At 41.5% G+C, this 18,264-nt stretch overlaps 1 protein-coding gene across 1 annotated transcript in view; it reads right to left on the minus strand.

The window, feature by feature from the left end:
• TRABD2B (TraB domain containing 2B) overlaps window positions 1-18,264 on the minus strand; it is a 280,531-nt gene that overhangs the window by 260,718 nt on the left and 1,549 nt on the right. The window lies entirely within an intron of this gene.

Below are 18,264 nucleotides of genomic sequence, written 5' to 3' on the forward strand. Positions count from 1 at the left end.
TGCATCATTCAGTTTTCACTGAGAAAAGGAGAAGTAACACAAATGGCAAATAGTTCTTTACTATTTCCACTTCCCTACCTGTCCTTTTGATTTATGCACATATACATAAAAGTGTGATTTGATATGAATAATCTTGAACAACTGGATCTAAACACATAAGACTTAGGAAATCACAAGGCCTCTTCAGCTGGGTCTAGAGCAATTACATCCACTAAAACTGCTTGGTTATAAGCTTTATTCCTCTAATGACTTGTGTTCTTTAAAACATCATTTTTACAGAAGAATTTTTATCAAACACAGGAAAAGCTGCACACTTTGCCAGTTCAGGGAGATAAGTGGATTCAAGGTCTTGCTCACTTACCATTAGAAAGACTTACTGCCAGGTAAGCAATCTCACCAGGATTCACTTGTTTAAATTATCTACATTAATGGATGACCTGAAACCTAAAGAAGTCAGTCTGGCTTTCTCTTGCATAAAGCTTACTGCCTAATTCACTCCGGACTTTTGTGTTTGAAGGGAACAGGGCTTGTTTTTTTGCTTTTCTGACACTGACTAGTGTGGTTTTGACTGAGAAACTAAGAATCCCAGTGACAAACTGCATCCATGCAGTATGAGCTGCCTGCTTTTCTACTACAGAATAGAGTGTAAACTGGGAATCTAGAACTAACCAAGAATTTTTTTATCTTGAAATAGAAAATTTCCTTTGATAGGTTTAATTACACTCAGGCAGACAACATGTTGCTGTTCGGTTTGGGATGTAATTCCACTTTAGAACAGATTTGCTTAATTGTTTCCATCAGAGGAGAACTTGAAAATATTTCTAGCTTTAATTAGCAGGTTGGCAGCCTCCGTCGTAACTCTTTCACAAATGACTTTGGATGCTGAGGCTTAGCATAAATCAATCTGACATGATGGCAATGCATTCTGCAGAGCTCCTGACAGCCACGAGGTGTCTCTACGAACTGTCCCAGAAAGGGTGTGAGTCATGGTTAACAAACAAGACAAAACTGAAATTCAGTCTCTGCAAGAAGCCCATTCGTTTGTTTGTAGTTGTAAAAATTTTCTAATAAATGACTCCTAAAAGGGAGAGCATGATCTTGTCTATCAAATAACCAAGAAAGAAAATATTACCAAAGAAAATATATTTACAGAGTCAAAGAATGGTAAAACAGGGGACTACATCTGGAAGTAGTAAAGGAAAACCTTAAACATGTTAGGAAAAAGTTCCAACAGTGGAAGTCACTTAGACAAAGGAATACGTTGCTAGTTGAGAATGTATGAGGCAACGCTAGAAAGAGGTGCTTCAGAGATGAATTTTGAATTTTATCATAACAACACTATTTGGCTGTGTCATCAAGAGCATTAAAACCCGTGCTGATTCTCAGAACTTGAAAGCTCATAATCAGAAACCTACATCTGCATTTGGGCAGCAGCAAATACTTTCTGCACAGAGCAAGTGATTAGGACCTGGATTATTGCTGAAATATAGGAAACAGAACCTATGTCAGGGAGAGGTCATTGTCCTGATAGTCACTGTGTCCATGGAATCAGCCAACATGGACTTTACTAACTCTCTTAAACCTTACTCTGCACTTACCAGTCAAATAGAAATAGGCATAACTGAAACAGAACAGGGAACAGATAGAGAAATTGCTTTAGAACCAAAGAGCAAAGCCAAACAAGAATTACAACCAGGAGACTAAAGTTTTGACCCAACAGCTGAACTAGGCAGCTCATCTCCTTAGTGATAGAAAGAAGATACTCTTAGGAACAATGAAAAAGATGAACCCTCCAAGCACAAACCATGACTATCTCTTCAATCTGCCTCTTCAAGTGAAAGGGTAAGTTGGTTGTGGTCAAAGGGCAAAGATGAGATCTGGGTCATCTGAGCTACAAAGAATGAAGTTCTGAACCTTCAAGAGGTGCAAGATCTGTATTTACACCAGTGCTTGTGTGGCTTCCATGTGTGTGATTTTTATTTCTGAAATTAACTTCAAGCTAAGACAATCTAAGAGAGATCTCCTTAAATGTTGACGTGAAACTGCCATGTTCTGCCTCATGTGGTCATTCAAATCTACTTGAAGAACAAAGGCTGTGCACAGAACAACACTATTAATGTGACCAGAGATCTGACCCTCTGAAAATCAGATGAAATTACATATTAAAATGTCCTATGGGCAAGAGTAACTTGTACACTGTAAATACTATAACTTTCCTGATGTCTGTAAGGAACACATTCTACAGAGAAAAAGTCCCCCTATCTCAAACGACCTGTCATTCAGGTATACTGGAGCTGTGTTAAGAGATCTCCCACCAAGGAGGTACCTGAGGGACTTTCTCCTCCATTAACAAATTCATTCAAACCTGCTACAAGACTTTAGTCTCTGTTGCTTTCTACAGTTCAGCAGGGAACAATTGTATCTCAAGACAAAAGTTAAAAATTCAGCCTTTTCTATCTTTAATGTCTTGTTATGAACTAACAGCACAAAAATGTCCATTTGAGTCAGTCACCAGATTGTTCTTTTGATGACGAGACTCCTGGGTTTTTCTAACTTCACTTTAAATTTGAAATTGAGACATTTCAAGAAACATTTTTTCCCTCAAATAGAAAAAATTACACGAGCATTGTTTCTGTTTAAAAAAAGGGCATTTTCCAAAAATAAATAGCTCTAATATCTTGCCCATCTTGTATGCAGAGAACCATAACACAAAGGGCAACATCAGGATTATCTCTGAGGCTCCAAACAAGTCTTGCCTCCTGCTAATAGAGCTCGCTTGCAAGCACAGCCCTTGATAATGTTGGAGTAGTGCATCTAGAGCTCATGGAGTCCAGCTGGCCTAGTGTGCCTCATGGATCATGTAAGGTATATCCTACACATGGAAAATGAACAGGAGAAGCAAAGTGATGGGCTACTATTATTTCAGAGCCTCATATACCTACCAAGTCTGTACCATCCCCCAACATTTTTAGACACTTCAAGTTTAATTTTTCTGGACTCTGCATATTGCAGGCTACATCCAGCTGCTACATCCAGCTGCTGCTGCTTTCAGTGGCTCTGCAGTGTCTATGGCACAACTGGGCAGGGCAGCCACAGGAGGTCATAGGAGTCTAGTAAAACTGTCCCTGTTTTCCATTCCCTCTGCTTTGCAGCGTTGTCCATTGCATCCCACTCCTACATCTTGAATTGTCACTCAAGTCCTTGCCTTGAGCTTGCAGCTCCCCACTGCAGCAGACTCCAGTCACGATGGTCCTATCATGCTGTAGGTGGACAGGAGGCACCGTGGGATGAGTAGACACGAGCACTGTGTAAGGCACAGGTAACAGCCCCAAAGGAACCACAGAGCCTTCATGGGGCTCACTGTCCACCCCAAATGCCAGCCACCCCATAGTGCAGAATGCTCCCAAGTGAGGGCTAAAGTTTGAAGCAAACAAGGGTGAAGCACCTCTTGCACTTGCACAAGCTGAGGTAACCCAAGTTAGCTTAAAACACCTCGTTCACTTCAATCCTCTGTTGTATGTTTGGACAACCCTTTGCTCTCCACGGAGTCTTCATAAAGTGCCATGACTTACACTGCAAACACAAAAGGCTCATGGGGGTCAACACTGCTGTCCTCTCAAAGCACAGGTCCTGTTCAGGGCTGCTTGCCCAGCTGGTGGATGAACTCGGTCAACCCTGAGGCACACAAGCTCTTGCAAAGAGGAGAACTAGACAAACAAGACCAAGGACACACTCTTCCATTGATCCCAAATATGGCAGGGAATTCAAAGGGCTTCAGACAAGAGGAAAGGCACGTTTGCTGAAATAAAAACAGTATTTTTACTGTCTTGATAAGCAGGATGGATGATAAAAGGTCTTGGAAGGCATTTACTCTATTTCACACTGGAGTGCTGCTATAGCCAGCATGGCAAGAGACTGTAACCCTGTAAACATATGTTGTGTATTAAATTCTGATCTGGCAGCTTGCCTTAATTTTGCTTTTTTAAGGCTCAAGCAAGTTCCAAATACACTTCCATGTTTGTGTTCCAGCAAACGAGCAAAAGGCAGAATGCTTGAGCGATGGGGATGCAGGAATGCACTGGACTAAAAATTAGTGGAAAAAAAAAATAGAAGCCTCCATTAGTGTTGGCACATCAGGCAGAGAATGACAAAAATATCAGTATATTCTTTTTTCTATCCCTTTCTCCCAGCTTTTTGTTTTTCCAATGTGCATTTCACAGCTGCTGAGAACTGTAATGATTTTAATCTCTTCTGTTTGAACTATCAACATGGACAGAAGTGACAAGAGAATACCTTTCCAGACAATTTTGTTCCTCTCAACTCCCCACCAAAAATGCAGCCCACAGAGCATCCTCTCAATAGCAATTAGTCTGGGTCCCTGTAGGTGCAGACCAAGAAATTCTTTCGAGAGGCGTTTCAAGCTGCTCAGGACGGAGAGTTCCGGCTCATATAAACAAACACTGTTACAAGAGGCAAAGTTGATATGGATTTATGCAAGGAATGTATATACTGAATAAGCAATTTGATAATTAATGGAGTTGACAGGCACTTTCTAATACTACTCAAGTATGTGTAGACTGAATGGTTTCATATACAAGCTGAACCAAAGACAGTATTAATTTTAACCCATTTTATACTTAATCCCTCAGATGAAGGAAACACATGCATTTTTTTGCTCTTGAGTATTGATCTTGACCTCCCAAAGCCTGACTATTGGGAAATAAATCCTTTGCACTTACTACTATTGCAGACAGCAGACCCACAGATGTCTTACACAGGATGATTTTTTTCTCAGATATCATTTGAAGAATGAACTTTTGATTGTTTTCTAGGCATTGTTTCCTTCTTTTATGTCCCACAGCTTAAATGCAGCAGTTTTGCTCTTAACAAAGAACTGAGAGCTTAGTTGCATGACTTCAGGGAATTTCTGAAGAAACCCTCTTGGCTAAAAGGAAATTTCTTTTATTACTGGTTTCCAAGCAAGCCAAACCACTGCTTCTACAAGCCCAGCTGCAGAAACTAAAGATGCTTAGTAAAGTCTTGAGCAAAGCACTGTCCCACCTGGCAGGAGATGACTGTAATTTATTGTGCATGGAAGATATTGTGACATATCGAACTGCATAGGGAGAAAGGAGCAGTAATATAACTGTTCTCACACAGAATGAGATACTCAATGTTTTCTCAGTCTGGAGCAGGTTCAGAGATGATGCCTTGATCTGCTTCACAACTTCACCTCTCTTATGATCAGGAAACAGACATCTAATGTGTTGGTTTATAGCCTCATACTCTAGACAACAGAATAATCTTCTTAAGGTTGTGTCCACAGAAACCACCTATGGAAACAAGATTCAGTCAGTCTTTCCTTACCCATACCCTCCTTCTCCTTTACTGACAAAATCAAAAGCAAGTTCAAGACAACCAGTTTCTAGGGCCTCCATAAAGGCATTGAGACATCAGAGGGGGCTATATGGAAGCACATTGTCTCCAGTCATATTAAAGCTGCAGGTAATTGGAAAATACCTATTGAACGACCCCAGTTCTCCAGCAAGAGGTAGATGAACAGCCCTACTGAGCTAGATTTGAGGTGCTTCAGGCCTGTTATTCTGTCCAGCTCAAAAGCAGGCCTAGGACTTATGTGTGTGGCTCAGCTTCGCAAACGAAGATTTGGGAAGGGCTGTCCCCACGTGGGTGTGCCCTTCCAGCCTGCACAGTGGATTTTTGGTGAGGCTCAGCGTGCGCAGAACTGGCCGCACCATTTAAGTCCTGAGGTTCATCTGCCACGGCCGAGCGAGCTTGGACAGTGCCAGTGAAGTCCTCAGGACTAGAACCTACAGCACCCGGCATTTCCCAGGAGGTCTCCCATCCAAGTACTAATCCGGGGCTGACCCTGCTTAGCTTCCGAGATCTGACAGGATCGGATGTCAGGGAGGCATTTAACTGCCTAGAAGCCTAGGAAAGAATATATTAAATATACCTCCTATTAAAAGTCTTGTAGATGGGGCACAATTCTGCTGGCCTGTTGGGAACCCAGCAGCAAGTCAACTTTCTATGACTGCTGAAACACCTAATGATACACTGCTGCATGCTAAGTGCCCCCCACTCCAACTCCAGCTGCAGTTGCCTTTGAAGAGGTGCAATGCCTTCTGAATGGATGTGCACGCCGAATAGTCTTTTAAAGCATGTGAGAAAGAAAGCTGTCATCAAAATATACAGAGCAATTACAGGTTGAAGGTTGAACTATTATTACTTCATGCCCTCCCATTCCCCTCCCCTCCACAGTGGGAAGAAGGGGGGAGGATTATTCATTTGTATTCAAGCACTTCATTAATGTTTATAAGAGAATCCAAACATGCAAGCAAAACAAGGACAAAACACTAGCGCCAGACGTGTGATGCGATAAATGTCATTGGTGCAAATATTTAGATCTGTTTACAGAGAGGCCTATTAAGTCCTTTTTGAAAAGCTGTGCAGTGTTGTGGCTTGGTCTCTGCCTAGCAGCTCCAGCGTAAACACATGGAAGATGGCTAAGTCTCTCTCATTTTGTTATGACATCTGGAAACCTAAGGAGGTTGGGAGAAGCCAACTGGCTGCCCTACTGCGATGTCTAACAACAGGGTCTGCCTGTTGAATGATGGCAGGACATGCAAAGTGGAACTGCTGAGTTCTCCAGCCTGTGCCAAAATCAGTGGATTTTCAACACAATAATCCCTCAACAAAAGTTGTTGCAACACAAAAGCCTTTGGTTCACTGCTAATGATGCAAGACTATGGTCTCTGCCATTTTTCAAGATCATTTGCATTTGAGAAAATCAGTTCCACTAGGGACTAAAATAGTGTGCAAAGATGGGTGGAGCTGCTCTATTCACCAAAGGAGGTATCCCATAGTCCCCTGCCTGAAGACCTGTAAATTCTGGAGTTCACAATCAGCCTAGACTTCTGCAGGTGTGCCCTTCACAGACATGCCCTTCACATCACCATCTCATTGACTCCAGCCTCTCCACATACAAATATTTCTTTTTCTAAGAGTACAAGGGATAAGAGAAATTTATAGATGGAAAAATCACAGTCTTAGTCCCAGATGTAATAATGTATTTGGGATATTTCCGCCTCTGAGGTCATGCCTCAGTTTCCAACACGTTTTGTAAGGTTTATAGGCATAAAATTGTCTGATATAAAGGATCAGGTTTCCTTATCCAGATGCTCAGCTTGCTTCCTTTCTGTTTGTAAAAAGTGGTGCACAGGACATACAGATATACAGGACCCTGCATAGTGATCTCAAGAGGTGCTGGCTGAATCAAAACACTTTTAGTTTGAAACTCTCCTTCTGACATACTGAGTTTACTTCACTTTTTTCCTGGCATCAAAAATTCAACATGAAACCGCAAGTAACTCTACTCAGTCTGGTTTTTAAGTCTACCAAAATCACAAATAAATTATAAGAATACTGACTAACATTTTTTTTCTTCCTAATTCTCTTAATGAATTATTTGGCTACATGAAGTTCCTTTCTACATAAACCAGTGGGAAAGATGCCTTGCCCAGTTTCAAGAGATACAGAAATATAGTTTTGGGTTCCAGGTTCAAGGGCTGCATACTTGTTTAAATTGTTTTAATATGAACTACACTGAGCTTTGCCTCAGAGAACAGAAGAATTGAATACCAAGCTTTTGGGATTCTCCCACTGGTATATTTGAAGCTATACTCTCAGGTCTAAGTGATCTTAAGAAAACATGCCCCTTCCTTCCCTGCCTGACAGGGATAGATTACCAGATGTGACAGTTGCTGAACTTGTTATTCTCTTACAAAGTGTTAAGAAGGCTCTGATACTTTGTGTGTTGGAATAACAGAAGAATTCACGTGACCACCCAACCGAACAGTAAATATTTGTTGTCTCTACTATGTAACAGGGATCCATCTTTACAGACTTAAACTTCCAAGAGAAATTTTTTCTGGCAGACTTTTCCTTTCTGATTGGTCTCCCTGACTGATTCTTGCAGAAAATGCACAACAGCTTAGTAGCCTGGTCTCAAACCACGGTCTCTTCCATGATTCTACATTCAGCTGTAGTCCCCTGCTCTTGGTGTGTTTTATTGCCCTTAATATACTAATTATAAGTGCCAGGCCTTGAAACCTTTTCAGTACCATGCTGAACATCCACAGGGAAGAGAGAGGAATCCCTTCCCTTTTTCTTGTTTAGCTACCTCCTGCTCCTCTGCTTTGGAGCTAACCCTTGGGGTTATTTATGTTACATGACCTTGAGATAAATGGCATTTGGCAGGCTGCCGGATGACTTTGTGTTTCAAATAAAATGTTCTCAGTTTCTCCCACTGACAATGGGAATAATTCCTGAGTGCTTTTTTGGGGGTGTTTCTTCCCATCTCATTGCCTGCCATGGAGTTTTTTGGTAACTACGTCAGGGTTGGTGAACTTTAGCTTGACTTTCTTGTTAGACGCAAGTACCAAGTGATGTGTGTGGTTTTCTTCTGTGGTTTGGTGTGTGTGTGTGTGTTTCTCTTCGTCCCTGAGTGGCAGCATTGCTACTGTTAGAGCTACAATTGTTCTATATATAAACCAAAGATCTCTTGAATGATCTCCAAAGGCTTTATCTCTGAACAATCCTTGTCTGTACTTGCTTTGCTGTTAACCAGTTTTGACTCTACACCGTAATGGCTGAAGTTGCTTTGCCTTAACTGATAAATATCAAAGAGAACTGCTAAAATTAACTGCTCATGAACTGTGTCCAGGATGTTACATTAACTCATGTGGAATCTTTCAGTGAACAAACTGATTTACGATCTGTTATGACATTGTTATTTGATGTGTTGCACAACAACTTAATTTTAAAAAATGAAGAGTGCTCCATTAATAAGAGATAAATCTTTCCAGTGTAATTCAAATGAATCTGCAACAGCTTTGGAGAGAGCTTGATAAGGGATCTTGTGTGGGTTTAGTGATTGTGTTTTGCATTCCTAGGAATATCTTCCACTGGGATCTCTTTGTCAGTAATGACAAAACCCATCCAAAACACGACACCTTTTGGGAGATTGTAGCTCTTTGTACTTCCCAAGATACAAAAGGGTACTACAACAAGTGATTCTCAACAACTAATACTTCCAGGTTTGAGAATGTACAAGCACATCAACTATGCTTTCTTTCAACTTCAGAGCCATAATTTGCTAAAGTCTCTACACAGTACATCCCTTCCAAGCATAGATAGCCATAGTTAACACACAGCAAGTGCTCAAAGTAGTCAGTTTCATTCTCAGAAAAAAAACGCACAACTTTATACATTGAGATATAAATCAAGTATTTTTAAAAATCAAGCACTATTCTGTTACTGGAACGTGAGCCAGTGTAAATGCTGACTTTAAATTATGAAGTTTCTAGAGTCTGTTTCAGAGGACTATAAGTTAAAGGCTAAGACCTCTCTGGATCCCCACATTCAACAAAATTGCCTTTGGAAGTGAGCTTGAATTATATACTATACAGTATGTCTCATTTCACAGCCAAGCCACTCAAGTCAATAAAGAAAATCCTCTCTGTCCTGACACAATTAGCTGGGTAAAAATCTGGTCAGTGCCAGTCTGCAGCCAGCCACAAGGCAATCCATGAAGTCAAACAGTGTTTCATGCCTGAAAATATGTTGCCTTGAGCCTCTGAACTTCATCTCACCACTAGAAGACCGGGATTATTTCAGGATGGTATAACCTGGTCTCATGGACTGATGAGATACTTTTTCACTGGTATTCTGTAAATGGAAAGGAGAAATGCTGAAGGAACTGAACTTCAGTTCCTGTCTACCAATAGGGCATCCCAACTGCCTGAAGGCTAAGCTATATTAGAATTGTTTAAGCCATAACTTTGTATTAGAAACCTGACTTTGTTCAATTCTGGGTCTTACTCGGTCATCTTCTCCAGCAAGCAAATAATGAGCTTATTATTTGAGAATGTTCTTTCTAGCTCTTTCCTGTATTAATCAGGAAATGCATTATGAAAAAGAAGGGCTTTCTGTATACTTAACTCTTATAAAAACAATAATTTTGAGGCCCTTTAACGTACTTGCACCTCCCCTGCTCCTCTGATATTCCAAAAGCAAAGACTTATCTTAGTTTCAAAGCAAAATACAAGTTAAAATCCCATTTGACCCCCAGTACATCAGGACCAGCCCCTGACATGGTCTAAGGCTTAGCATAGTGCTATAGTGACTTAAACAGTGGTTTGGAACAAATGGGACACACCAGGACACCCCATCACACTTCACTGCTGGAATAACATTTATCTCAATGATAATTTCTAAAACTAAAATCAATCACATACCTGAAATACAAAGCCCTTGAACAACCTGGACACGTTTCTCAAATCACCCTTTTGCCCACTCCCCCTCCACTGACTCTGCAAACTCCTGTGCTGCAAGCATTTGGTCTCACATTTAAATAAATATTCCCCATCACTATTATGCTGTCACCTGTAATAGGAAAAGGCTGCAAGAAATCAAAGGAAAGCTAAATTTGTGCAGTGGCCGAAAGCGTACAGAGAATAATCAGTCTTCATTGTGATTGTTAACAAAAGAGCGGGAGCCTAATGGAGACCTTGGATTTAGTACAGTCTCTAAAGTATTGAGGGGATACTTTCAAGACACAGAATCACCTACTTTAAAGAAATACTTTTCCTGTGTTCCTTGTGACTTGGCTTATATTAAAATGGAAAGAGGGCAAAAACTAACTTGGAGGTTTGCTTCCTTTTTCTCATTCCTTGGCTTACAAAAGAGGTCTGATGAATATTGCTTTGCTCTGTGAAGGCGGCTGCTTCTCTGTTTTATATACTGGGGATATCTGTGTCTCCCAACAGGTGCCCCAATGCAAGAGTTAGCATAGAAGCAGAAAGTTTAACTAAATCTGGGGAAAACATAAAGCATTTATTGCTATTCCCTTAACTGTGTTGATGCAGCAAACATGTTGGCTATGACTGAATTCCTAGATTTTCTCCCTGCCCATCTCAGCACATTCAGATTTTGCAGAGATACTCAAGCATGAAGAACCTCTGGACTAGGATTCATGTGAAAGGTTTCATAACTTCCATGTTAAATGAGCCTAGGAAAAGAAGAAACCAGAGTATTTTCTTTTTCTTTTTTTTACAATCCTTTCTCTATTTGCCAACAGGAGTTTCTGGGAATGGTTCAATGTTATCCCTGGATTCAAGGGACACTCTTGAATGAGTACAACATGCAGGATTTGGACTTTCATTTCTAATTGCTACCCACTGGCATGGGCTGTAATACTGATTTTGAAGAAGTCAATAATAAAACTTGCTTTTGGCATCTGCAAGACTCTTTGGCCCTCAGTGTTGTTGCAGTGCCTGGACAGAGATGATCATCAGTGGGCCACTGATATTAGCTCTAATTACAGTATTTCAGGGATGATGATTTCTTCAGGCATAACTGGCCTATGACAGTCTATGTATGGTGAGAAATGGGGTGTCCAGGACTATGTTAAATGACCCTCAGAGTGGAAAATCTTGGGTCTTTGATCTCATTCAAACTAAAAATACTTTTGCTAATAAGCCTCCTCAAGTCATACAACATCCATTCCAAAATGCTGAACACATGGTTTTAATTTACAGTTTTCAGAAACTTTCATTTATATTGTGCTAAAGTCCTGAAATGACTTGCAGTAGAAGCTCTAAAATACTGGAAATCCAAATGGGAAGGACTGCTGTTGGAATAATTAGTGATAAAAGCAGCAGACATCAGTGTGAACTCCTGCTTGAGCTTCTGACAGGTATTAACCATGACACATTTCATTCTCTGTGCCTTTAAACGACAATTAGATGCAATAAAGAACAACAATATCACACGGTAGCCATATTGTTCTCTTGAGCACCAGAAAAAGCAAATCCATGGAGATGATGAGACACCATAACTGCAAGCTGTTGTGATGGATACAACCAGCTTTACAGTTTAGTTGCATGTTTGTTCCCATCCTGCAGAGAGTAGTCTTGTTCCAATTCCAGCTCAAGAACTGAGGTATTATTAAATTTAAACACTGATATCTTCAGTTTTAAGCTCTGTAGGCATCAGTTTAATTTCTAGTGTCCCAAGCAAGCTGGAAACAGTAATGCTTTTTGGGCTACAGAAAGAGTATGAGGTTCATAAATTCTTGCAATGTTCAGAAAAATGTCTTAATGACTGCAACCTCGAAATAATATGAGAGCTTCACAAAGATGTTGACGTTTTGTGATCAATCCACAGTGCTTTCTATGGATTTTAAGTCTAATGGCATCTAGCATTTGTATTGCTTGCCTGCTTGAAAGAGGGATTTGGGAAAGTGTGTGGACACAAGGCAGACATGTTTATTTCCCCACAGAACAGGATTCTTCTAACACTGACCCTTGAAAGCTGAAAAAAAATGAAGTTTCCAAAACACTGGTCATTGGTGAAAATCTCCATTTTTGTGCTACCCTAAACACTGTGCTCTGGGGAAGTCAGTTCAGAGTCCCTCATGCAAGCAGGCAAGGAACCTTTCTAATAGGGCCAAAAGATGAAAGAAATCACAGCAATTTCACATGGCCTAAGCAGTAACACTGTGATTTCTTCTGCCTTTTACCTGTATCATCAACTCATAATGACAGTGAAGAGATTAATAAGGGTTTGCTGTGTAAAGCCTAGCACAGGGAAAGCTGTTATTTTACAGCATGTCCCTCTGAAGTTCCCAAATATGCTTTGCCAGGAGTCCTGCCACTGATCTGTCTCCACAGGAGTGCAAGGTGAAGGAGTGCCCTTGCTTAAGATCATTTCTGGTCTTTTCAGTATAGGAACCTCTGACTTGCCTGAGTGATGTGGGCTGGCTTCATAACGTGGATTGCTACTCACTAGGGAGCTGAGGGGAGGCTGTTAAAGACTTTCTGAGGACTGTAGGTTGCACTGTATTTGAAGCTGAGGTTTTTAAGGTCAATGGTTCGTTCTGTTTATAAGCAAAGCACTCTGGCCCTGTGGCACGATCCTGACTGCTGCTGCAACAGCATCAGAAACTGACAGCAAATAACAAACAGAGAAAATCATTGATCGCTGTGGAAAAATCATTTACCAAAGAGGGGATTTTGCACCTACTGGATGAGCAGCTCAGAGCTGGCAAACTGTTCTAGAGGAGATCCCACAGGGATTTGAAAGCAGCATTAGTTCTAAGTAGAGGATGAATTGGGCTCATCTGTTCCCTCTACTGATTCCCTTCCCAAAGCACAGCTCAGGGAGTGCATCTCCCCCAGGAAGCAAAGTGCATGTCGGGGTGCTCCTTGCACCTCTCATGCCACAGCAGTGCCAGGGCTCCCCTGCTGCCAGGACCGGGCATTGCCGGAGCCAGAGAGACAATCATCTCTCACCACACACAGGGGAAAAGTGTACAAATCTGCTACTGGACTTCTATGCACTGCTCAGCTGCCTCAGATACAGCAGGGACTCCCTTAAATGTCAGTCTGGGGATTTTTTCCTTTCAAACCCCATCTTATAAAGATGCAATTACTGCCTAATACCAATCACAAACAGCACCCATAATTTTGCAGACAAATCAACGAGCAGAATCCTCCAGATCTGCTTGAGAAACACAGGTACACCTGTCTCTTGGGCTTGGATCTTATCAAGGGAAGCATGAAGGATCAGAGGGAAAGGAAGGGCTCACACCTAACCTGTTGCACAAACACTTCTGGCAGTTATATACACGATAAATACAATAAATGAATTGCCAGCTGCCCCTTGAGCCATCATTAACTGACTGGCTGTTTTCTTAATAAGCATCAAATGCCAGGGTGGGCCTTCCAAGGGAGCTGTGGTGAAGAAGCACACAGTCATTGGCTGTGAAGAGCAACACATACAGTTAGTTACAGCTATAAAACGTCAGCTGCTGATCCTTTCAGGTGTTACCAGGACTACTGTAGTTTTAATACCCGCATAGTTTTACCCTCAACAGTTCCCCTGGTGAAGATGTAATGCAGCTCCACTAGTATACAAAGGGAGTTAAATAGAAGGATTTCCATTTCTGCTGTATGAATTTCTATCCCAAGGTTAACTTTGATAGGGGAATTTTTTTACCCTGAGGTTCCGGGGGATGAAGAGAGTGATAGTTACAGGAAAGCCAACAAGCTGAAAAGTACATGCACAACGTATACCAGTGTATAAACAAACCTTTTAACAACATTTCTTTCAACAACATTCAGCAATCAAAACAGATGATGCTAAGCTATTTTTGATGACTCCTGCTCTCTTCAAAAAGCCCAGAATTTTTTTAAAAGCAAATGGTGCCATTTCTATTAGGAAAAACCCACTTCTATTAAAAAAAAAAATCAGTAATACTCTCTCATATAAACTACACATATTACCAAAAGTCAACTAGATCTGAACCTGAGCCCTTTAATTCGGTTTGGAAAACTTTGAGCCTGGATCTTTCATTAGTATAAACAGGCAACTCTCCCTTGAAGTCAGTTATACCCCTCCTGTCATCTCTGAGAATCCCAGCTTTGTGATCACAGAAAGGTTTAATTTTTCAAGGGGACAAGGGAGATTGAATAGAGTCCAGGACATGGCCTTGTCTACATATTACTGTGTATATTACTGTTTGCCACTGAAGGTCCAGATTCGAGGCTGCAGATCTGTCAGTGACTAAACATCATGGACCACCCATTGGCCTTTTATTAACCAGCACTTGTTCCCCCTCTAATCCTATCACCAGAGTAATCAAAGCTGCCATGTCCCAGGGTTTGATGGAACAGCAGGACCTGGGAAATGAAGACTGATTTTGTTAACAAAGTCATTCCTGCCTCATGAATGCTGTCTCATTGGTAGAACGTGGGGAGACGAGGTTTATTTGTGCAGAGAATGAGGCGGCAAAGAAATGAAAGGGGGAGAATGGTGAAGTGTGAAGTTTAATCTGGCACAGTCTGAGGTTTCTTTATTTGAGGCTGTCTCTGATCCAATCAACACCGGTTTGATATTTAACATCTCCCCCTGCAGTTGAAAATTATACCAGCCAGAGGAGAGCAGAGTGGGGGCCTCCCGAGCCCCAGACAGCCAAGGGGGAGGAAAAGGGGTGCTGGCTGCTCCACACCAGCCTGACCAACAGTATGGGATGAATTTGGGTCCTGGCACAAAATCCTCGTCACAAACCTTGGGATTCAGGGCATCTGGTGTGAGCTGAACGCAGACAGTCCCTGAGGAGAGTAAGCTTGGGATGGGATGGGATGGGAAAGGGACTTCTGACCCGGAGGAAGGGATATGAACAGCCTCAGGCTGGAGATGCTGCTGAGAAACAGGATCAAACACAAGCAAGAGCAGCCGCCTGCCTCCCCAGGGAACAGTGGTTTGGGCAGAGGAGTAAGCCCTTACCCTTGCTGACCATGCAGACCTTTAGTGGGGACACACTGGTACCTGCAGGGTACTGGGGGTCCCATCACAGCCCTGGGCCATTAGGGTGGATGCCACAGACCTGAGCAGCTGCAGCAGTCGCTGTCACTGTTCTCCACTCCGACAACAGTGTGTCAGCCTGGGGACAGCTTCCCATCACAGACTCACAAGAGGGTCCTAGAGAGGAGGGAAGGTTTACCCCTATCTCCAGCTGGCCCTCAGAGGACATATGGATGAGTCCTCACAGCCATCATGGCTCTGGCTGCAGTGCCCCTGCCAGGATTCCAAGGGACGGCCCTGAATGCCATCTGCCCCTCACCAGTTCTCAGTCCTGGCCAACTTGATTTTGTCCTTTTCAGGCCACTGTATAAAAAATGTCAGAGTTGTCTGCTTCCTCTTCTTCATGTACCTCAGCTCCTTCTGTCCCACCTTCCATTAGAATCCTGAAACTTCAAATACCAGGTGAAATTTCAACCTGCTCCAAACCTGATCAGAATTCCCCTGTGTGACCTGAGGCCAGAGTCCCTGGAGGTGGGATAGCACTCCCTCGGGGACCCAAGCAGGACAGTGGCCGGTCAGAGGGAAGCAGGGCAATGGGAGCGATGCCAGTGTGGAAGACTGTCAGGAAACACTGTGCAGAAATTTCAGGGGGAGCAAAGCAACAAACTACAAAGTTTCAGGGTTTACAATAGAAAACAATGCACCCTCGTCTACCTGCAAGACCTGGCTCCTCAGGAAGCAGATAATTATATGAGCCACCTTAATCTTTTTATCCAGCTAAGACAATCAACATTTCAAAGCCACGCACAGAACGTTTCAAAGATTGTTCCTGGTCAAAAATGCAAGTGTATCCCCTTTCTTTCAGAGCAGATCAAAACCAAGTACCACACCGGGACCACTCCTAAATTTCCTCCTCCTCATAGTATCAGATTAACAGATTTGGTGCATGTAGTCAGATTAAGTATTTGCAGCAGCACAAAGCTGTCTTTGAGGGGAAGAAGTAAGGAAAAAAAGGTTTCTTTTCTATTTTTTTAATTTACTTAGGGCAAAAATACTGGACTTTGGGGACACGGGAAACAAAAGCATTGACATGATTCAGCAAAGCACAGTTTTAAAACTTGAATTCTGAATGCAGAAATAATATGTAGTATTCCCATAACAGCAATGCTGAAAACAGGTAAAAAACCACTGATGCCCTTAGCAGATTTGGGACTGTAATTTATCACAGATGTTCTCATCAAACTGTGCAAACACCCTATGAGACAAAAGCTGCCCAATTTCTGATTTCCATTTTAGTGTGTTTCAATTAGGTGTTGCTTAAGGATGGCTACAAAACCTGAAATTGGGAGGTGTAACCTCGCAATAGTAATCCACTCCACTAAATTAGCACAGTAATACACCAAGCAGTAGGACTGCCAGACGATGTGATAACATTACAAATTACTATTGTTAAACAACTAGCCAGGTGTCAGGATGCATGAAATCTAGAGGAAGCAAGAAAATAAATATCTGGTTTGTTTTGTTTAATTTTGTCTCCTGTTGTTTTGGTGGCCTTGTTCCCAGAAAAGTCTCCATCTAGGAAAAAGCCAACTGAACACTGATCTATTTTAGCAACATTGTCAATTCTCTTCAACAATTAAAATGTAGTGTATTTTTTTAATCAGCGCAAATGTTTTGCATCAACAATTGTCCTTTACTTGCCAATAGCATAATACCTTTACTGTTATTTTTAAGGTTACTATTGTGGCAAAATGAAGGGAAATATTTTGTTCCTATTTTAAACTTGGAGAGGAACACAGTTACGGTAAGAGCAGCAGTGAGTTTTGTACTCTGTCCCTTTTCCTTTCTCTGTCGCTCACTCCCTCTCTCTGTAATATGATTCACATTTAAAAGGCTTCCAAGTGGTACATTTTTAACCAAGTGTTTTCATGTGCTTGATTCTAACTGCCATTTTTGACCTAATACAACCAAACACTATTGGATGTCTGGAATGGTTAATTATTTTTACCTCACCTTAAAGAAAGGATTCAACAGAGAGGACAGGCACTTCAAGCTTTCAGACACAACACTGAAAAACGAATTCCTTGCTTTGGATGTGTGTTAATTAATGCAAAAGTCCTAAGAAGCTGTCTTTTAATTATTTTTCTTGATAAACAAGAAAATTCCTCCAGAAGAGGATGCAACCAATCTTCTCTGAAGGCTGTAGGCTGAGTTAGATGCCTAGTTGAAATATTGGATGAACCAAATATTAGTGAAAGCCAGACTTTGCCCCCTTAAAATAGTTCCCACTAGACTTCAGGGGAGCATGGGGTGAAGGCACTCTAAGGACATTTTAATCACACCAAAGATCAGTCCTTTAATCTTTATTCCCACATCACCAAGATTTTTTTGGTGTAACTAGGACAGTAAGATATGGCTGGAAATAGGCTGATCCAAAACTAATGATGAAAAGCAAATTAAAAACAAAATATCATAGGAGTAACTGACACCATCTTAAATCACCTCTGGATTATTTGTTTTCTTCCACACATCCCTCATTTCCTCAATTTCTAGTAAATCTGATTTCACATAAACAATTCCACCAAGTAAAGTCAATAGCTGTTGCTGTGCTCCTGATTAATCCACTGAAATGAAATAGATCTCATGGCTTAGTATTGGGTTGTTTAAAGCTAAATCCACTGAAAGGATTCTGGAGTTCAGTTACACCAATAACTTCTGTTTCTTAACCTACATCCTTTTCTTTTTGCTGAACTTTACCTGCTTTAAAATGAAAAAATCTATGCATCTTGCACACTTAATTTCCCCCAGTATATGAGGGCAACATGAGCCACTTTGTTTTGACCTGGAGTGACCAGGGAACAGAGTTTGCAAGTACTT

The sequence above is a fragment of the Pithys albifrons genome, chromosome 10 (genome assembly GCF_047495875.1).
Source record: "Pithys albifrons albifrons isolate INPA30051 chromosome 10, PitAlb_v1, whole genome shotgun sequence".
NCBI lineage: Eukaryota > Metazoa > Chordata > Aves > Passeriformes > Thamnophilidae > Pithys > Pithys albifrons.